The sequence below is a fragment of the Peromyscus maniculatus genome, chromosome 4 (assembly GCF_049852395.1).
Source record: "Peromyscus maniculatus bairdii isolate BWxNUB_F1_BW_parent chromosome 4, HU_Pman_BW_mat_3.1, whole genome shotgun sequence".
Taxonomy (NCBI): Eukaryota; Metazoa; Chordata; class Mammalia; order Rodentia; family Cricetidae; genus Peromyscus; species Peromyscus maniculatus.
This window is the reverse complement of record NC_134855.1, coordinates 49,194,053-49,210,468: the sequence shown is the minus strand read 5'-3', so window position 1 is coordinate 49,210,468 and position 16,416 is coordinate 49,194,053. Positions and strand designations below refer to the sequence as shown.

The following is a 16,416-nucleotide window of genomic DNA, read 5'->3' as shown; positions in this document are numbered from 1 at the left end:
CAGTGGTTTATTCATTCCCATGGACATGTCTGGGAAGGCAAGCCGGGCATGCCATCAGCCCCTTCCTTTCAGGGGTTAACTGCTCTGGCTGCCAAATAAAATACAGAGCGAGCCATGTAATTATGGAGACAGTCAAAGGGCAGGCTCTATTTTGAAATCTATTTGCACAGACAAGGTCTTCCAATTGAACTTACAGGAAACAAGCTGGTAAAGAGCCCCTTTCCCCAGATGCCGTCCACACTTTTGCTCCATTTCAGGAAGTCATGGATATGGACACCATCCACCACCGCTTCCTGGATTTCAAGCTAAGATGCCCTTGCTGAGGGAAGAGTGGATCTGTTTCACAAACCTAGAAGGATCATTGGGGGGTGGGGGGCCTAATTAGCAGCATTTGGAAACAGCCTCTGAATGGCAAAGCCACAGCGTTGGTTAACCATTCCTAGAGGACACAGGCCCAGTTGGTATGCAGGTGTTGGGAAATAGCTCATTTTCTTCAGTGTCCAGAAGAAAGCACGTAGTTGAGGGTAACAAACTGCTACAAGTACTTGTCTGAAATAAAGATTCTGACTGACGTCCAACAGGGCTGTCTCTGCAGTTATTTATAGCTAAAACCATGACTACAGTCGTGAAGATCCCACAGAACGAAGAGAAAATGCACCAAATATTACGTGACAAAAATGTGGACACTCAACTTTAAAAACGATTGTATTACTGTGTGTTCTGCCTGCATGTCTGTCTGTGCACCATGTGCGCACCTCATACTCATGGAAGAAAGAAGAGGGCCTCAGATCCCCTGGAACCGGAGTTACAGACAGTTGTGAGCTGCTTTGTGGGTGCTGGGAATTGAACTCTGGTCCTCTGGAAGAGCAGCCTTAATTGCTGAGCCATCTCTCCAGCCCCAGAAACTCACTTTTATAGTGAAATTAAGTGTTCATCCTGGTTGCTCACACTCTAAGTTGACCACTTCTGTGAGGAGGCGTGGTTTGAACACTAAAATAGGATTGGCTACTACAAATAATAAAGTAATGGCCGATGAAGTGAGACAGACCCTAGTCTGTGGATGCCAGAGCCATCACTCAAAGTCTGGGAGCAGACCAACTAGAGAGTCTGTCACACAGAGACCTTCTGAGGAAAGCAGTGGCAGCCTGGGGCCCCCTCGTTCAATAGCAAAGGTCAAGAATGGCTCCCGGGTCAAAGCAAAGCAGGACCCTCCCCAAGGCTCCCTCAGGAAGTTAGCTCTACGTGATATCCTGCCTCCTTTTTAAAAAATGTATTAACAGCAATAACACCACTGACAGGCTCAGAAACTGTTTAGGAAAAGACTTCAGTTTGCTTCTTTAGAAAAATCAAGTTTAAGAATGGCAAGATGGGGGCTGGAGAGATGGCTCAGCGGTTAAGAGCACTGGCTGCTCTTCCAGAGGTCCTGAGTTCAATTCCCAGCAACCACATGGCGGCTCACGACCACCTACAATGGGATCAGATGCCCTCCTCTTCTCTCTGAGGCTCTCTTCTCTCATGCAGGCACTACACTCCAGTAGAGCACTCATATACATGAATAAATAAATCTTAAAAAAAAAAAAAAAAAAAAAAAAGAATGGCAAGATGTTGAGAGCACTGGCTGCTCTTCCTAAGGACCTGGGTTCGATTCCCAGCACCCACATGGTGACTCACAACCATCTGTAGCTCCAGTCCCAGGCTATCTGACACCCTCTTCTGGCCTCTGTGGGCATCCAGTACTTACGTCGTGCACATACGAGCAAACAGAACGCTGTAAGCATAAAAGAAATCAATGTGGTAATGGGATTATTTACCAGTAGCTACCACCAGAACCTAAGGATCTATATAATTCAACAAGAAGCATTCTCCTCCTCTTGGGAAACAGACACCCCACCCCCCACCTATACTACAAATACAGATCAATAAACACATTTACTAATGGAGACCCATGTTGGTGGGCCTGTGTGTGTGTGTGTGGGGGGGCGCTCTTTTAGGCTAGCTCAACCACAGTTGAGGGAAGGATACCAAAGTTTTGGCAAGAATTAAAAGTCCATCATTTGGCAGATCAGGGGAAGTTACCTAGAAATGATTCACTTCTACAGGGAAATATGACTATTGTATGAAATGTCTTTCACTTAAGATAAAAATATTTCCTTCAAGTTAAACTCTAAGTTCCTCTTACACAGATCAGAAAACACTGAGTCACAAGGAAACAGTCCTCACTGAGCAAAGCCATTGTCTCTCAGCTGAAGTCGAGAGAAAAGGAGCTTTTTCGAAGTTCGACAATACATACACTCAGGCAACTTGTTGGACAAAGAAATACTGTGCCCTTCTAGGGAGAAATAAAGGAGCTGTTTATTAGAGCCTTGTTAAAATGTAATAATTCATTCCAGTTGAGCCCTGTGAAAAATGTCATCAAAATATCATTTTCTTTGCCAGATTTTCTGGATGCCGTAGTATCATTTAAATACAGATTTAAAAAAAGGAAGAAAGAAAGAAAGAAAGAGCTCTGACCAGAGTAAAAGCACAAGAGAAAGAGAAACCAAATCAAGTACCCTGTCAAAACAGCAGGAAGGAATTTCACCCAGGCCTGGGACCCCGGGAGCGCACACTGCTGAGCTAGCGAGAACATCTGGTAACTTTCAACTCTCCAAAGTCCAGAGGAACATTCTGGTTACCTCGCACACCTCAACTAAACAAGACAGAGATAGAACAACTTTACACTAAAACATACAAATAGGAACCAGAGAGGACAATTTCACAGAAATCACACATGGAATTCGATTTTAGAGAATGGCCATACAAAAGCATCATGAGTGTTTTGTTGTTGTTGTTGTTTTGTTTTGTTTTGTTTTTTAAATGAGATAATAAGAAAGTCCTTTAATTTAAAAAGAAAAAGACTTCATAAATACAGCTGTCATGTAAAATACTATTTAAAGTGCTAGTCATTTTGGAACAAAACACCTAATAATGGAAGATGTGGGGACACAGTCTATGTTCAAAAGTACAGCTTTGATAAGACTATTTTAAATTGTATTATAGCATTTGAAGAGAGCATCATTTTAGTTTTCATTTTATAACAATGTCAACTGCATTCCACCTTTAGACCCCTTCCTTTCTTTCTTCTTTCCTTCCTTTCTTCTTGATAACTATGTAAAGATTTTGTTGCATAATCAAATAATTGTTCTAAAAGAGTTTGGACCTTTGATTAAAACTACAGTAACAATATCAACACACATACAAAAAAAAATTCCCCCAGTCTCCATCTTAATAATGTCTGATGATGTCTCCACTGTACAACGCCAAATGAAAGAAAACATTGAAATGGAAATCTTGGACAGTCTTGGGAACTGTCTCTACAGCATCCCATGGCAGTAGGGATGGAGGGAAGGGATGTCGATAATCACAACCTAAAATGGAAAAGCCAAACCCTGAGGAAAACAATGCATCTTCAGCTTCCACAGCTGAGATTACACAGGCTCAAGACAACAGAAGCCAAGTTCACTCATCAAGGAGTTAGTTTCAACAGGAAAAATAAGTAGAAACTATACAGAAGTATTTTTAGTACAAGAAAAAATACTCAATTTTTCTCAAGATGGCTTTGAATTTGGTATAGCTATGTTGCCACATGTGGTAGCTTGAATGTAATTGGCCCCCATAAGCTCATAGAGAGTGGCATTATTGGGAGGTGTGGCTTCATTGAGGTAGGTGTGGCCTTGTTGGAGAAAGTGTGTCACTGTGGGGGTGGGCTTTGAGGTCTCCTATGCTCAAGCTATGCCTAGTTCGTGTCACTTCCTGTTGCCTGCCGATCAAGAGGTATTAACTCCAGCACCGTGTCTGCCTGCACGCCGCCATGTCCCACCATGATAATAATGGACTAAACCTCTGAGAATGTAAGTCACCCAATTAAATGTTTTCCTTTATAAAAGTTGCTGTGGTCTTGGTGTCTCTTCACAGCAACTGAAACCCTAACTAAGACACCACACATAGTTTTTATCTTTAATTCAACTGGGTAGACTCAGCTAACCATTTAAATAAAGAAGCACTTGACAGTTTTAGGCACTAATATCAAAAATTCAATTCCAAACTAGCTGCTGCTGCTGCTGCTCCTCCCCATCCTTCTCCTCCCCCTCCTCCCCTCCCTCCTCCTCCTCCTCCTTCTCCTTGTTCTAATTCTAATTCTTCTTCCTTCCCTCCCCAAGACAGGGTTTCTTTGTGTAGCCCTGGCTTTCCTGGAATCTGCTCTGTAGACCAGGCAGCCCTAAACTCACAGAGATCCGCCTGCCTCTGCCTCCAGAGGGCTGAGATTAAAGGCGTGTGCCACCACCGCCCGGCCCTTCTTCTTCTTTTAAAAGATACTTAACAATGTTGTATTGAATACTTTTTGAGGTTTAATTCTGCCAGAATGTCACAAAAGGAAAGCCAACTCCCAAATACCCAGTATAAAGTATGATTTGTGCCTCAAAAGAGGAAAATAATGTAGACATTAAGATATTTTATGGATGTGTCCTGGATGGTCTTGTAAAATAAGTGTCTTTCTAATTCTATAGGAGTTCTTTCTCTTTCTGTGGAACACCTCACAAATTTTTGTGTCACCCTTGTGCAGTGGCCATACTAACCTCTGTTTGTTCCAATTTCACTATACTTACAGCTGAAGTGAGCACTAGTTTTGGATTCTTGTTTAAAACCGACTCTTTTTCTCTGAGTACTCATTGGTTTACTTGGACAGACTAAATTCCCTAACCCCTGAGTTTCCTCCTTTAATCGGAGTGAATCTTCCTCAGCAGGTTGCTATGGTAACTGTGATGACAGATAGAAAGAAGTGTAGGATAAACCCTCAATTTGAAAACGCGTTTTGGGAAGAGCAAGTGATTCACAAAGGACTCTGAGCTCCTAGAGGGGCCCCAGAGCTGCTGCTTAAAGCAAGAGCCTAAAGCACCCAGCCTCTCCTGACGTCATCAAGGGGCCACCTTGGCCACCAAACCTGACTGCAGATGTACCAAGACCCCAAGGCAGCATGACTGTACTGAGGGAAGGCTTGAACTCACAAGGATGAGTTGTGCAGTCTACCGCTGATGCTTTTCTGGGGGATCCTTGCTAGCTTGGTAGTTCATGGCAGGGTCTATGGAAAATCTCTTCTTCCATGTACAGGTGGAAAAGATCCTCCCTCTTTTCAAGTTTCAGATCCTTCTAAACATAGTATACAGAACCACTCTTACGTTGTGCACAGAGTAGGAGAAGAGAGTTTCTGCTATGGAAATCTCCCACCTGCGGGGAACAGTTCCCCGGAAAGGACACCATCGCAGTTTCAACACTTACTTCAGAATGCTATTTCAAATTTGTATTTGTTTAATTAAAATTTCTTTCTTCCTTATGCTGAGGATGGAACCTTGCGCTCCACCCTGCACAACACCCCAGTCTAGAACACTGCTCTTTTTAGCCCATTACTAAACTGTATCCAGTCAAGGTAGTGCTTAGCCATAAGCCTTTATGTTGCCCTTGGTAACCTAGTCTGTTAGAATTCAAATATTTTTGTATTGGTGTACAGTCTGCTTAACAAAAACACCTTGATGTCTCCAGCCCTATTGTTTAAAATGTACCAAGAAGTCTTCTTTGCATAAAAATTCCTGTTTATTAAACAGTGATACAGGAAGAACTTATTTACATTTCAAGGACTAGCAACATACATCATTTATGACAAAAAAGGCAAGCACTCCATAAGAAATGCTCAATCACTGTCAATCATGAACACTAAAATATACATAAACCAAAGCACGCTGTGTGAACTGTATTAAGTTCAGCTAAACACAGAATTACCAACAGAACAAACAAAACAACAAATAATTATCAGTGACTCACAGACCTATTTACACAACACACAAAATAACTTGGAAAAGTGTAACCATGGAAACCTGATAAATTTGGTGCCTTTAAATTTTGCATTTACTTAAAACAGTGTGCAAAGGATGCCCTTACAAAATGTAAATGTTTCAAGGGCTGTCAAAGCTGATCTTTGTTATCAGATCATTCATCTAAATAGTTTCCACAGTAAATTAGTTGTCTTTAAAATTATTCAAATACCAGTTTAATAAAACTATGATAAAAATGTCAACCAATTTTTTTTTCAAAAATTTCAGAAGCGTTATTTCCATAATCACTGATTAGCAACAGAAAACCCTCAACTATTTGCAATAAATCCCATAATAGTCAAGTAATATTAGAACACGCTTTGACAGCCTTTTCTTAAACTCACACTGTTGCATGTAACCACCTCTTCACTTCTTGTGAATGACTAGAGAAGGAACGCTATTAGTTTTGGTTAGTAATTGCCATTCGCTAACTATTACTGTTTGGATACCAGCGTTTGGTGCTCTAATCATTCCCAATGTCTTATGTTGGTGTTTCCTGATCTAATGACTTAAAGCATTACTTCATAGTTCACTCGTTCCCACAGTGAAGATGCCATGTGCAGGGCGATGTCATCATGTAGATAAGCAATGGTGTTGCTTGACAGGATTTAAATGGGTCAACAGTACTATCCTAGTCACATTAATCATCCAGACAGCTAGAAGGGGGTGGGGTTAGAGAATCTATTCACACAAACGACACTCACTATTGGCGGGTTATCTGGGATGTGGTTAAGGAGAAGGAAGAGTTACAGACTTTGAACACATGTTTCATTATTTATTCAGAAACCCTAGCTCTATTTCCAGAACTCAAGTGAACACCCACAGGGACAGACTGCTGAGATACCGAATTGTAATTTAAAGAAATAGCATTTGATGAAATCTGTGTAAACCTTTTCCATTCAAGAAGAACAAATACATTTTAAGGGGACAAGTTCCCAGTGAGACTGAGTCCTGAGGGTGAGGTGGGGCTCCCAGAGTCTAGAGAGGGGACCAGGTGGAGGCACACAGGCACAGAGCCCTCACCGTGGATGAGAACCCCACCTTCACCTGCTGAGGGGTCCTAGGAAGTGAAGAAGAGAAGAGGGGGGGAGGGGAATGAAGGTATCCTAGGATCATCTGAGGGATGAATTTTCACTTAGCAAACCTATTCTCTTCTTTCCACCTCATGGCTGACCTTGGCATTGGCTGGGGAAGAGTGGTTTGGCCCACAAAGCTAGTGACCGTGCCAGAACACTCTCGAAGACAATCACACCACCACCTTGTTCCATAGGAAGGAGGTACTTTGTAACAGCAAGTATGTCCCACAGCCATTTCTCCCGACAAAGGCCTTTGGTAGGGGCTGTGACATCTCTGAAGAAAACAGGGTCTACTGACTATTTCATTCTTTGCGTTTGCTTTTCTTTCCAGTTCCAGGGGATCCAACACCCTCACACAGACATACAAGCAGGCAAAACACCAATGCACTTAAAAAAGAAGGAGGAGGAGGAGAAGGAGGAGGAGGAGAAGAAGACAATAGTGTATCTCTTTAATCCCAGCCCTCAAGAGGCAGAGTTCAAGGCCAGCCAAGGCTACACAGAGAACTTATTCTGTCTTGAAAAAAAAAAAAGAAAAGGAATGTATAGAAATGTCTTCTAATGTATACAAGACAACTGTCTAAGAAAAAATGTAGATCTTTGTGATCCTTCTGGGATTTCATATATGTCTATATTAGCATTTCCTTATATAGATGGATCCTACTGCACATTAGCCAATGATGAATATTATGGCAGGTACTTTTTTTGACTTTGCATAATATGCCAGCACAACTGAATACATGACTCTTCTTTTAGTTTCATTTGTAGAATTTTTGAGTTAAGAAATATGTAAAATTAGCTAGGTGGTGATGGTGCATGCCTTTATTATGCCTTTATTGTACTTTTTTTTTTTTTTTTTGTTTTTCGAGACAGGGTTTCTCTGTGTAGCTTTGCGCCTTTTCCTGGAACTCACTTGGTAGCCCAGGCTGGCCTCGAACTCACAGAGATCTGCCTGCCTCTGCCTCCCGAGTGCTGGGATTAAAGGCGTGCGCCACCACCGCCCGGCACCTGCCTTTATTGTACTTTATTATAGTACTCAGGAGGCAGAGGCAGATGGTTCTCTGCATTCAAGGTCAGCCTGGTCTACAGAGCGAGTTCCAGGACAGCCAGGGGTTACACAGAGAAACCCTGTCTCAAAAAACAAAACAAAACAAAAAAACAAACAGAAAAAACTTGTTCCCCACAAAAGCAGCGATTTGCATTCTCAGTGGTACTGTTTTTCTGTACCCAATCAATTGTTTGGTTTTGTTTTTTTTGAGACAGGGTCTCTCTATGCAGTCCTAGCTGACCTGGAATTCGGTCTGTGGGCCAGGCTGGCCTTGAACTTAGACAGATCCTGCTGCCTCCGCCTCCGTGTGCTGGCATGCGCCACTGCTGTGGGATATCCGTACACTGTGTGAAGGTCTGTTGCTGTGATTGGTGTAATAAAAAGCTGAACGACCAATAGCTAGGCAGGAGAGATAGGTGGGACTTCCGGTCAGAGAGAGGAAGTAAGAGGAGTAACCTGGGCATGTGAGCAAGATGCAAGGAGACAGGGAGGAAGCAGGATGGGCAGTACGTGACAGAATGTAGATGAACAGAAATGGGCTAATGTAACACCAATCTTAAAAGTTCTTATTAATAAAAACTAACCTGGGGCCAGGTATTGGGGTGAATGCTGGAAGATCTGAGAAACAGAACAAGCCACAGCTATCTCACCTCGCCAATTCCTCAGCTGATCCTGTTTCCTCAGACTGGAAGCCTCTATGTCCTCATCCGAATGGATCTCAGCTGAACTGTTGCTCAAAAGCCTAAAAGCTTAACCAGTTCTAGTTCCTGGTCCTCATGCCTTATATACCTTTCTGCTTCCTGCCATCATTTCCTGGGATTAAAGGTGTGTGTCACCATGCCTGGCTGTTTCCAGTGTGGCTTTGAACTCACAGAGATCTGAATGGATCTCTGCCTCCAGAGCGCTAGGATTAAAGGTGTGAGTGCCACCATTTTCTGGCCTTTGTGTCTATCTAGCGGCTGTTCTGTTCTCTGACCCCAGATAAGTTTATTAAGGTGCACAGTGTATTGGGGGACACAATATCACCACAAGTTAATTTAAGTTATAGGAGCTAGTTAAAAACAAGCCTAGGCTAAGGCCAAGCTTTCATAATTAATAAGTCTCTGTGTTGTTATTTGTGAGCTGGAGGCCCAAAGAAAAATCTGACTACACAACACCACTCTGAGTTTACCCTCACTCATACCATTACTACTATTTTATTTACTTAGAGTTTTTAGAGATAGGGTCTCATGTATCCCATGCTGGCCTCAAACTTGCTCTGTAGCTGAAGATGACCCTGAAGGTGTGTGTGTGTGTGTGTGTGTGTGTGTGTGTGTGTGTGTGTGTGTGTGTGTGTAAGATGTGTGTATGCATATTCATATATACATTTATGTGTGTAAGTATGGGTGTGTTTGCCACAAATGCATTTGTGGAGGGCAGAGGACAACCTCGGTGCCATCAACAATGCTCCAAGGGAAGGGTGGTGTGCTGGCTAGATTTATGTCAACTTGACACAACCTAGAGTCATCTGAGAGGAGGAAACCTCGAATAAGAATATGTCTCCATAAGGCTGGGCTGCAAACAAGCCTGCAGAGCATTTTCTTAATCAGTGATTGCTGTGGGAGGGCCCAGCCCACTGCGATTATTTCCACTCCTGGGCTGCTGGTCCTGGGTTCTATAAGAAAGCAGGCTGAGCAAGCCATGGAGAACAAGCCAGCAAGCAGAACCACTCCATGGCCTTTGTACATCAGCTCCTACCTCCAGGCAGAGGCGGGCAGATCTCTCTGTTAGTTCAAGGCCATTCTGGTCTACACTCGGAGTTCCAGTCCAGCCAGGGCTACAAGAAATAGTTAAGTTCTGTTACTATTGTGTTACTTGGCACCATCTGAAAAGAAACCATTCTAGAGTGAGGTAACAAGAAACAGCATCAATAAAGAAAGTGTGGTCACTGACTATCAGAAGCAAGTACAAGATAGCTCACATTCACAGAAGTGTGATACAGGACTGCCTTCCGGAGAGGATTCTCTTGGAAATGTTTTATATGTACAATTCCCCCTCCCTGGCAAAGGCATGCACGTGTGTGATCCCTGCCTGGAAGGTGGACAGAGAGGATGCCTGGGGAAAACTAGCCAAATTGGCAAGCTCAGGGTTCAGAAAGACTTTGCAGGAATGTGTGGACGCCAAAGGTTCCCACTAGTTGTCTTCCTTAATCAGTCTCCATTTTATTTGCTGTGCCGACACACACTCAAATACACCAACAGCAGATACACCCTTCCCCCCCCCCCGCCCCCCAATATTTCTACAGTAAACTGGGCGTGGTGTTGCACATCTATAATCCCAGAACTCAGAAAATGGAGGCGAAGAGGACCAGCGGTTCAAGATCAATCTCTTCTACATAGATAGTTTGAGGTTAATTTGACTCACATAACATGCACACACCACGGATAATAGCATGGAGGGGTTTGGTATCCCTTTTTCTCTTCTCTTACCTATATTTGAAATCTGCAGTAATATGAAGTTTAAAAGACTTGCCCCAGCAGGCCTCCAGCCCAAATCTCTCTCCTAGAGACTTCTAGGAAGTGAAGGAAATGTGAGAGTTGTTTTCAACCTGGGATGTATTGTTTATATGTGGGGAAGTAAAGCATTTAAAATCAGCATTGGTCTGCAGAGGCTCCTGGGCTGCCCAACTGTTCCTGGGGGTGGAAAATTGCACAGCTGTCCACACCTTCCTGACCTGTGCTTCACAGCTGTACGCGCTTCCTGGGAACAACTCTGAGGCCCAGCTTTGTAGCCGTTCATGGCATTAGTTGAATTCCTTTTTCTTTTCCTTAAATGAAGGGTCTTACTGCATAGCCCAGGGTGACTTTGAACTCTATCCTCCTGCCCCTACCTCCGGAGTGCTGGGATTAGAGGCCCGAGGTATTATGTCCAGCTCAAACTTCTCAAGTATAGTGGAGCCTAAAGAGAGGTCTAGACACGAGTTTCTGAATGTAGTGTGCTCTAAGGGGCTGGCTGGGACCGGAAAGCGTTTGGGTCCGGGCCGCTGTGATGACACAGTCAGGAAGTCTAGTCTCCATTCCAGCTAGGACCAGACAGGGCCAGAGAAGCCTCACAGAGTCACTGAAGCTCTCTTTCCCCTTCTGTGCTATAAACCCACTGGACAACTGCAGAGGGCTGGGCGGCTGAGCTCACACTGCTCTTCCAGAGGAGGAGGAGCCAAGTTCAGTTCCTAGCACCCATTGGAGGCAGCCCACAACTGCCTATAACTCAAGTTCCAGAGGATCTCATGCCCTCTTCTGGCTTCTGCAGGCAAACAATCGCACACACACACACACACACACACACACACACACAAAATACAAAACAAAACAACCGTAAGTGCAAACAGCTTTTGTGGCTGGGCTAGTCTCTCAGGAAACCTAGAACTCCTAGGAAGGAGAGTGCTGTGGGATGATGCTCTTGTACACCGGTTTAATAAAACACTGATTGGCCAGTAGCCAGGCAGGAAGTATAAGCGGGGTGAGCAGACTAGGATAATTCTGGAACGAGGAAGGGCTGAGTCAGGAGTCACCAGCCAGACACAGAGGAAGCAAGATGACAAGGCAGAACTGAGAAAAGGTACCAAGCCGAGTGACTAAACATAAATAAGAATTATAGGTTAATTTAAGTGTAAGAGCTAGTCAGTAATAAGCCTGAGCTAATGGCCAAGCAGTTATAATTAATATAAGCTTCTGAGTCATTATTTTATAAGCGGACCATGGGACTGTGGGGACCTGGTGGGACCGGAGAAACTTTCAGACTACAGGAGAGTCAGAGTCAGAGATGATGTGGACCTGCAACTAACATCTTGTGGTTAACACATCAGCCTACTCTCAACTCCACTGCCACGACTACAGGCTGCACCCTCAAGACGAATCTGAAAGGCTGACAGTTGACTTTGGTGACTATCCTAGTTAGGTTTTCTATTGCTGTGAAGAGACATCATGAACATGGCAACTCATAATGAAAACATTTAACTGAGGTGGCGGCTTACAGTTTCGGCGGTTCAGTCCATTATCATCATGGCAGGGAGCATGGAGGCATGGAGGCAGAAGTGGTGCTGGAGAAGGAGCTGAGTCCTACAGCCTGTAGGCAACAGGAAGTCAACTGAGACACTGGGTGGTATCCTAAGCATAGGAAACCTCAAAACTCACCCCCACAGTGACACACTTCCTCCAACAAGGCCACACCTCCTAATAGTGCCACTCCCTATGAAATTATGGGGGCCAATTACATTCAAACTACTACAATGATGCTAACTTCAGTTCCCATAAACATTATGTAATCCTGGTCTTCTTGACTCTAGCCCAGCAGCCTGACTTACACAACTGGCAAATAGACACTGAGATCTTATGAACCCTGAATATCAGCAATGCATGCTTCCTTTGGAATTATTCTGGGTTTTTTTGTTTTTGTTTTTGTTTTTAAGGCAGGGTTTCTCTGTGTACCTTTGCACCTTTCCTGGAACTAACTCTGTAGTCCAGGCTGGCCTCGAACTCACAGAGATCCACCTGTCTCTGCCTCCTAAGTGCTGGGATTAAAGGCATGCACCACCACCGCCCAGCAGAATTATTCTAGTTTTAGCTGGAAGCAGATCTCAGTGATCACCCCCTTTCCCACACAAATCTGAAGGTTGGCTTGTAGTTTATGTAGCTACATTATCAGGCTTCAATGTTTTAAGAAGACTGATAAATAAAAGGATGGACAAGGTCAAGTCAACACTAAGATAAATATGTGGTCTTACCTGTGCTCGGGTGATTATCCACACATGAATAATGTGGCTACATTCTCAGGTTAGCCTGTTAATCCAGAAAACAGCGGAAATTCTACACCTTTGCAATGACACACAAAGGTAGGAGACACTTCATTCGGTAGCAAGCTCATGTTTTGGTAGGATTTTGATTTTGACTGGGGATACTGCTGCCTTTTCAAGCCGGTTTCTAACGAGAAACACATTCCACTTTGTCGGCCAATGAGAGAACGGGAGCTCTGCCGTCTGCTGCTTCTACTTCCTGCTCCACCTCTTCTTCCCAAGCTCATGTGGAGAAGGAGGGAGGCTGAATGTCCCTAGAAACTGGAGAGAAGACCAAGTCTTGCCCCTTCCTGTACTTCTGGAACAGACCTCAGAACCAGGATTCTAACGTTGCTTTGTATTTTTTAAACAAGGTCTCACTCTGAAGACTTGCCTGGGGCTTGGGGATTTAGCTCAGCGGTAGAGCGCTTGCCTATCGAGTGCAAGGCCCTGGGTTCGGTCCTCAGCTCCAAAAAAAATAAAAATAAAAAGGACTTGACTGGCCTGTGTAGGAGAAAATGCAGGTATGAGCTGGCAGCTAGGCTTCCTGGCACTTCCAAACATGAGCATGCCCGCAAGTCAGAACACTGAACTCTGAAGTGGCGTGAGTAGCCAGTAGCTGGCCTGCAGAGGAGCCTGCACTCTCCTCATCTCCTTTTATGTGCTTCTTCTGCATCGAGTCCAATCTGAGGCAATATGCTAACCAATCACGGTCCACAGGCTTCCACTATAGAGTAGCTGCTAACCAATCACGGTCCACAGGCTTCCACTATAGAGTAGCTGCTAACCAATCACGGTCCACAGGCTTCCACCATAGAGTAGCTGCTAACCAATCACGGTCCACAGGCTTCCACCATAGAGTAGCTGCTCACATGCAATGATACAGATGCTGTTCCCTGAAACTGTCCCTGGAGTGGTTCATCTCCGTGACTTTATGGGGGAGGGGGGTGCCCCAGGAACAGTGGCCTGGAACTCACTATGTAGGCAAGGCTGGTCTCAAACTCAGGTATTCCCCAGCCTCTGGCTCTCAAGTCCTGAGATTAGAGGGGTGCGCCAGCGTACCCGGCCAAAGTTGCCTTTTGTCTTTTCCAGCTTCCGCAGAGGGAGCAAGAGGAAGCAAGTTCAGGCAGCCCTATTCACCTAACTCCTAGCACCACGAAGAACATGGCAAGCCCCGGTGCAGTCACCTCGGATGAAGCACGGTGTCTGATGACGGAGTCCCTGGCATGGCTGTAGCTATAGATGTTAAGTGTGGGTAACTGACCGGAGCAGGTAGGACTGGGCTGCCTTCACTTCTGGTTTATGCTACCTTCATCAAGTCACTGGACTACTTCTTCCCCTACCTTCTTCCTCTCCAAAAAAAAAAAACAAAAAAAACCCGGGCGGTGGTGGCGCACGCCTTTAATCCCAGCACTCGGGAGGCAGAGCCAGGCGGATCTCTGTGAGTTCGAGGCCAGCCTGGGCTACCAAGTGAGCTCCAGGAAAGGCGCAAAGCTACACAGAGAAACCCTGTCTTGAAAAACCAAAAAAAAAAAACCAAAAAAAAAAAAAAAAAAGTGTGTGTGTGTGGGGGGGTGTCAGGCCTGTAACATGCTTGTAACCCAAGCATCAGGAGGCAGGGCGATGCAGAAGCCAAAGCCTGTACCTTACCTTTAAAAAAGTTACAGGATAAAATAAGCTTTTACTCACTCTGTGCTCACCTGCAGAGACCTGGCTAGCACAGGGCAGTCAATAAACTGAGTTAGCATACACTATAGGTTGAATACCACAACGAATAAAAACTCAGACCTATCCAGAAAGAGTTTGTGTCTCTGACTCACTCAGCCACCCACACGTACACATTCATTCCAGGTGTAAGTAGCAGATAACAGTAGCCTATTCGTCTGTGTCACTTTCCTGATACTATTTTAAAAGACAGCATTAGAAGTCTAATAATGCCAAATATGGGTGAGGTTGTGTGGGCAATCAGAATGTAAAGAGGGGCTGGCCAGTGGCTCGGCAGGTACAGGCGCTGCCAAGCCTGACAACCTGAGTGCCATCCCCAGGTCTTAACTGGCTCAGCGTTAAGAGCACTGCCTTTCCTTGCGGAGGAGCTGAGTTCGGTTCCCAGCATCCACACGGTGGCTCACAGCCATCTACAAACATGCACATGGTGAACATATGAACATGCAGGCAAAACACTCATATACTTAAAAAAATATTAAATCTAAAACTTAAAAACATCCAAAGCGGCTTTAACGCCATGTCCATCAACAATAGGATGATTATTACGGTAAATTCCTAAAATGGGAACCCTCAAAGGACCCAAATGAAGGAACTACAGTTATAGACAATGGAATGAACATATTATAAAAATAGAAAGTCACAGTTTGGTGTCTATAGGTGTATGAGATAATTATAAAGGAAAGCAATAAACAAATTACTATTCATCACAAGGTCGCTCAGTGGGTAAAGGCACTTGCTGCCCAACTCTGACAATCTGAGTTCAGTCCCCAAACCCAAAACATAAAGGGGGAGGAAAGAGCCAACTCCACAGAGTTGTCCTCTGACCTTCACCATGCACAAGACCACATACACATTTGTACCCCCCCCACACGCATGAACACACAAACACGTATGCATGCATGCACACACAATAATAATTAATAATTTAAAAAGTAAAGCCTGTAATCCATCACTAAAGAAAGAGAAGCAAGAGGACCACTCCAAGTTCGAGGCCAGCCTCAGCTACATAGTGGGCTCCAGAACACCAGGGCTACACAGTGAGACTCTACATCAAAAAGAATTGAACATTTCTAATTCTGTAAAATTCAGGATATGGTTCTATGGATGACAGAAGGTGTGGGGTTGAGTGAGCTCCTGGCAATGGTCTAATTTTGGAAAAAACCAACAAATATATAGTTGCATTGGTAGTTATTTATAATAACTCATTAAACTGTACATTTGTTTTATACATTTCTTTCTACATATCATCTTTTACAAAACGCTGGGAGGGAGGAAGAAAGGAAGGAGGTGAGGAAAAGGCTAGAACTCGAAACCAAAACCAACCAGGAAGGATTTTTTCCTTTTCTTTTTTAAGATTTAAAAAAAAAAAAAAAAAATGTGGCCGGGCGGTGGTGGCGCACGCCTTTAATCCCAGCACTCGGGAGGCAGAGCCAGGCGGATCTCTGTGAGTTCGAGGCCAGCCTGGTCTCCAAAGCGAGTTCCAGGAAAGGCACAAAGCTACACAGAGAAACCCTGTCTCGAAAAACCAAAACAACAACAAAAAAAATGTGTATGTGTGCTTATGATTATGTGTATGCGCGGGTAAGAGCCGGTGGAGACCAGAGAAAGGCACTGGGTCCCCGGGGACTGGAGCTGTAGAGGGTTGTGAGCTGCCATGTGGGTGTTGGGAGCTGAGCTCAGTCCTCTGTAAGAGCAGTTAGTACTCTTAATCTCTCAGCCATCTCTCTAGGCCACCAGAGAATATTTTAACAATCAAATTTCTGTATATAATGATGCAGGAAAATTAAAACGCTCATTAATATTAAATTCACACAATTTTCTTTCTCTCTTTCTTATTTTTTTCTTTCTTTCTTT

The 16,416-nt window shown here is 44.2% G+C and overlaps 1 protein-coding gene and 1 pseudogene across 9 annotated transcripts in view; both read right to left on the bottom strand.

The window, feature by feature from the left end:
- Positions 1 to 16,416, bottom strand: part of Metap1d (methionyl aminopeptidase type 1D, mitochondrial) — a 113,762-nt gene that overhangs the window by 30,102 nt on the left and 67,244 nt on the right. Inside the window, exon 1 of one of the 9 annotated variants that reach the window (XM_042275453.2) lies at positions 9,765 to 9,817. The exons of the other annotated variants lie outside the window; for them this stretch is intronic. The gene's annotated coding sequence lies outside the window, so the exon portion shown is untranslated. Of the gene's footprint in view, positions 1 to 9,764; positions 9,818 to 16,416 lie in introns of those variants that run through there. 9 annotated transcript variants of the gene reach the window in all.
- LOC121829207 (U6 spliceosomal RNA) lies at positions 4,559 to 4,657 on the bottom strand (annotated as a pseudogene).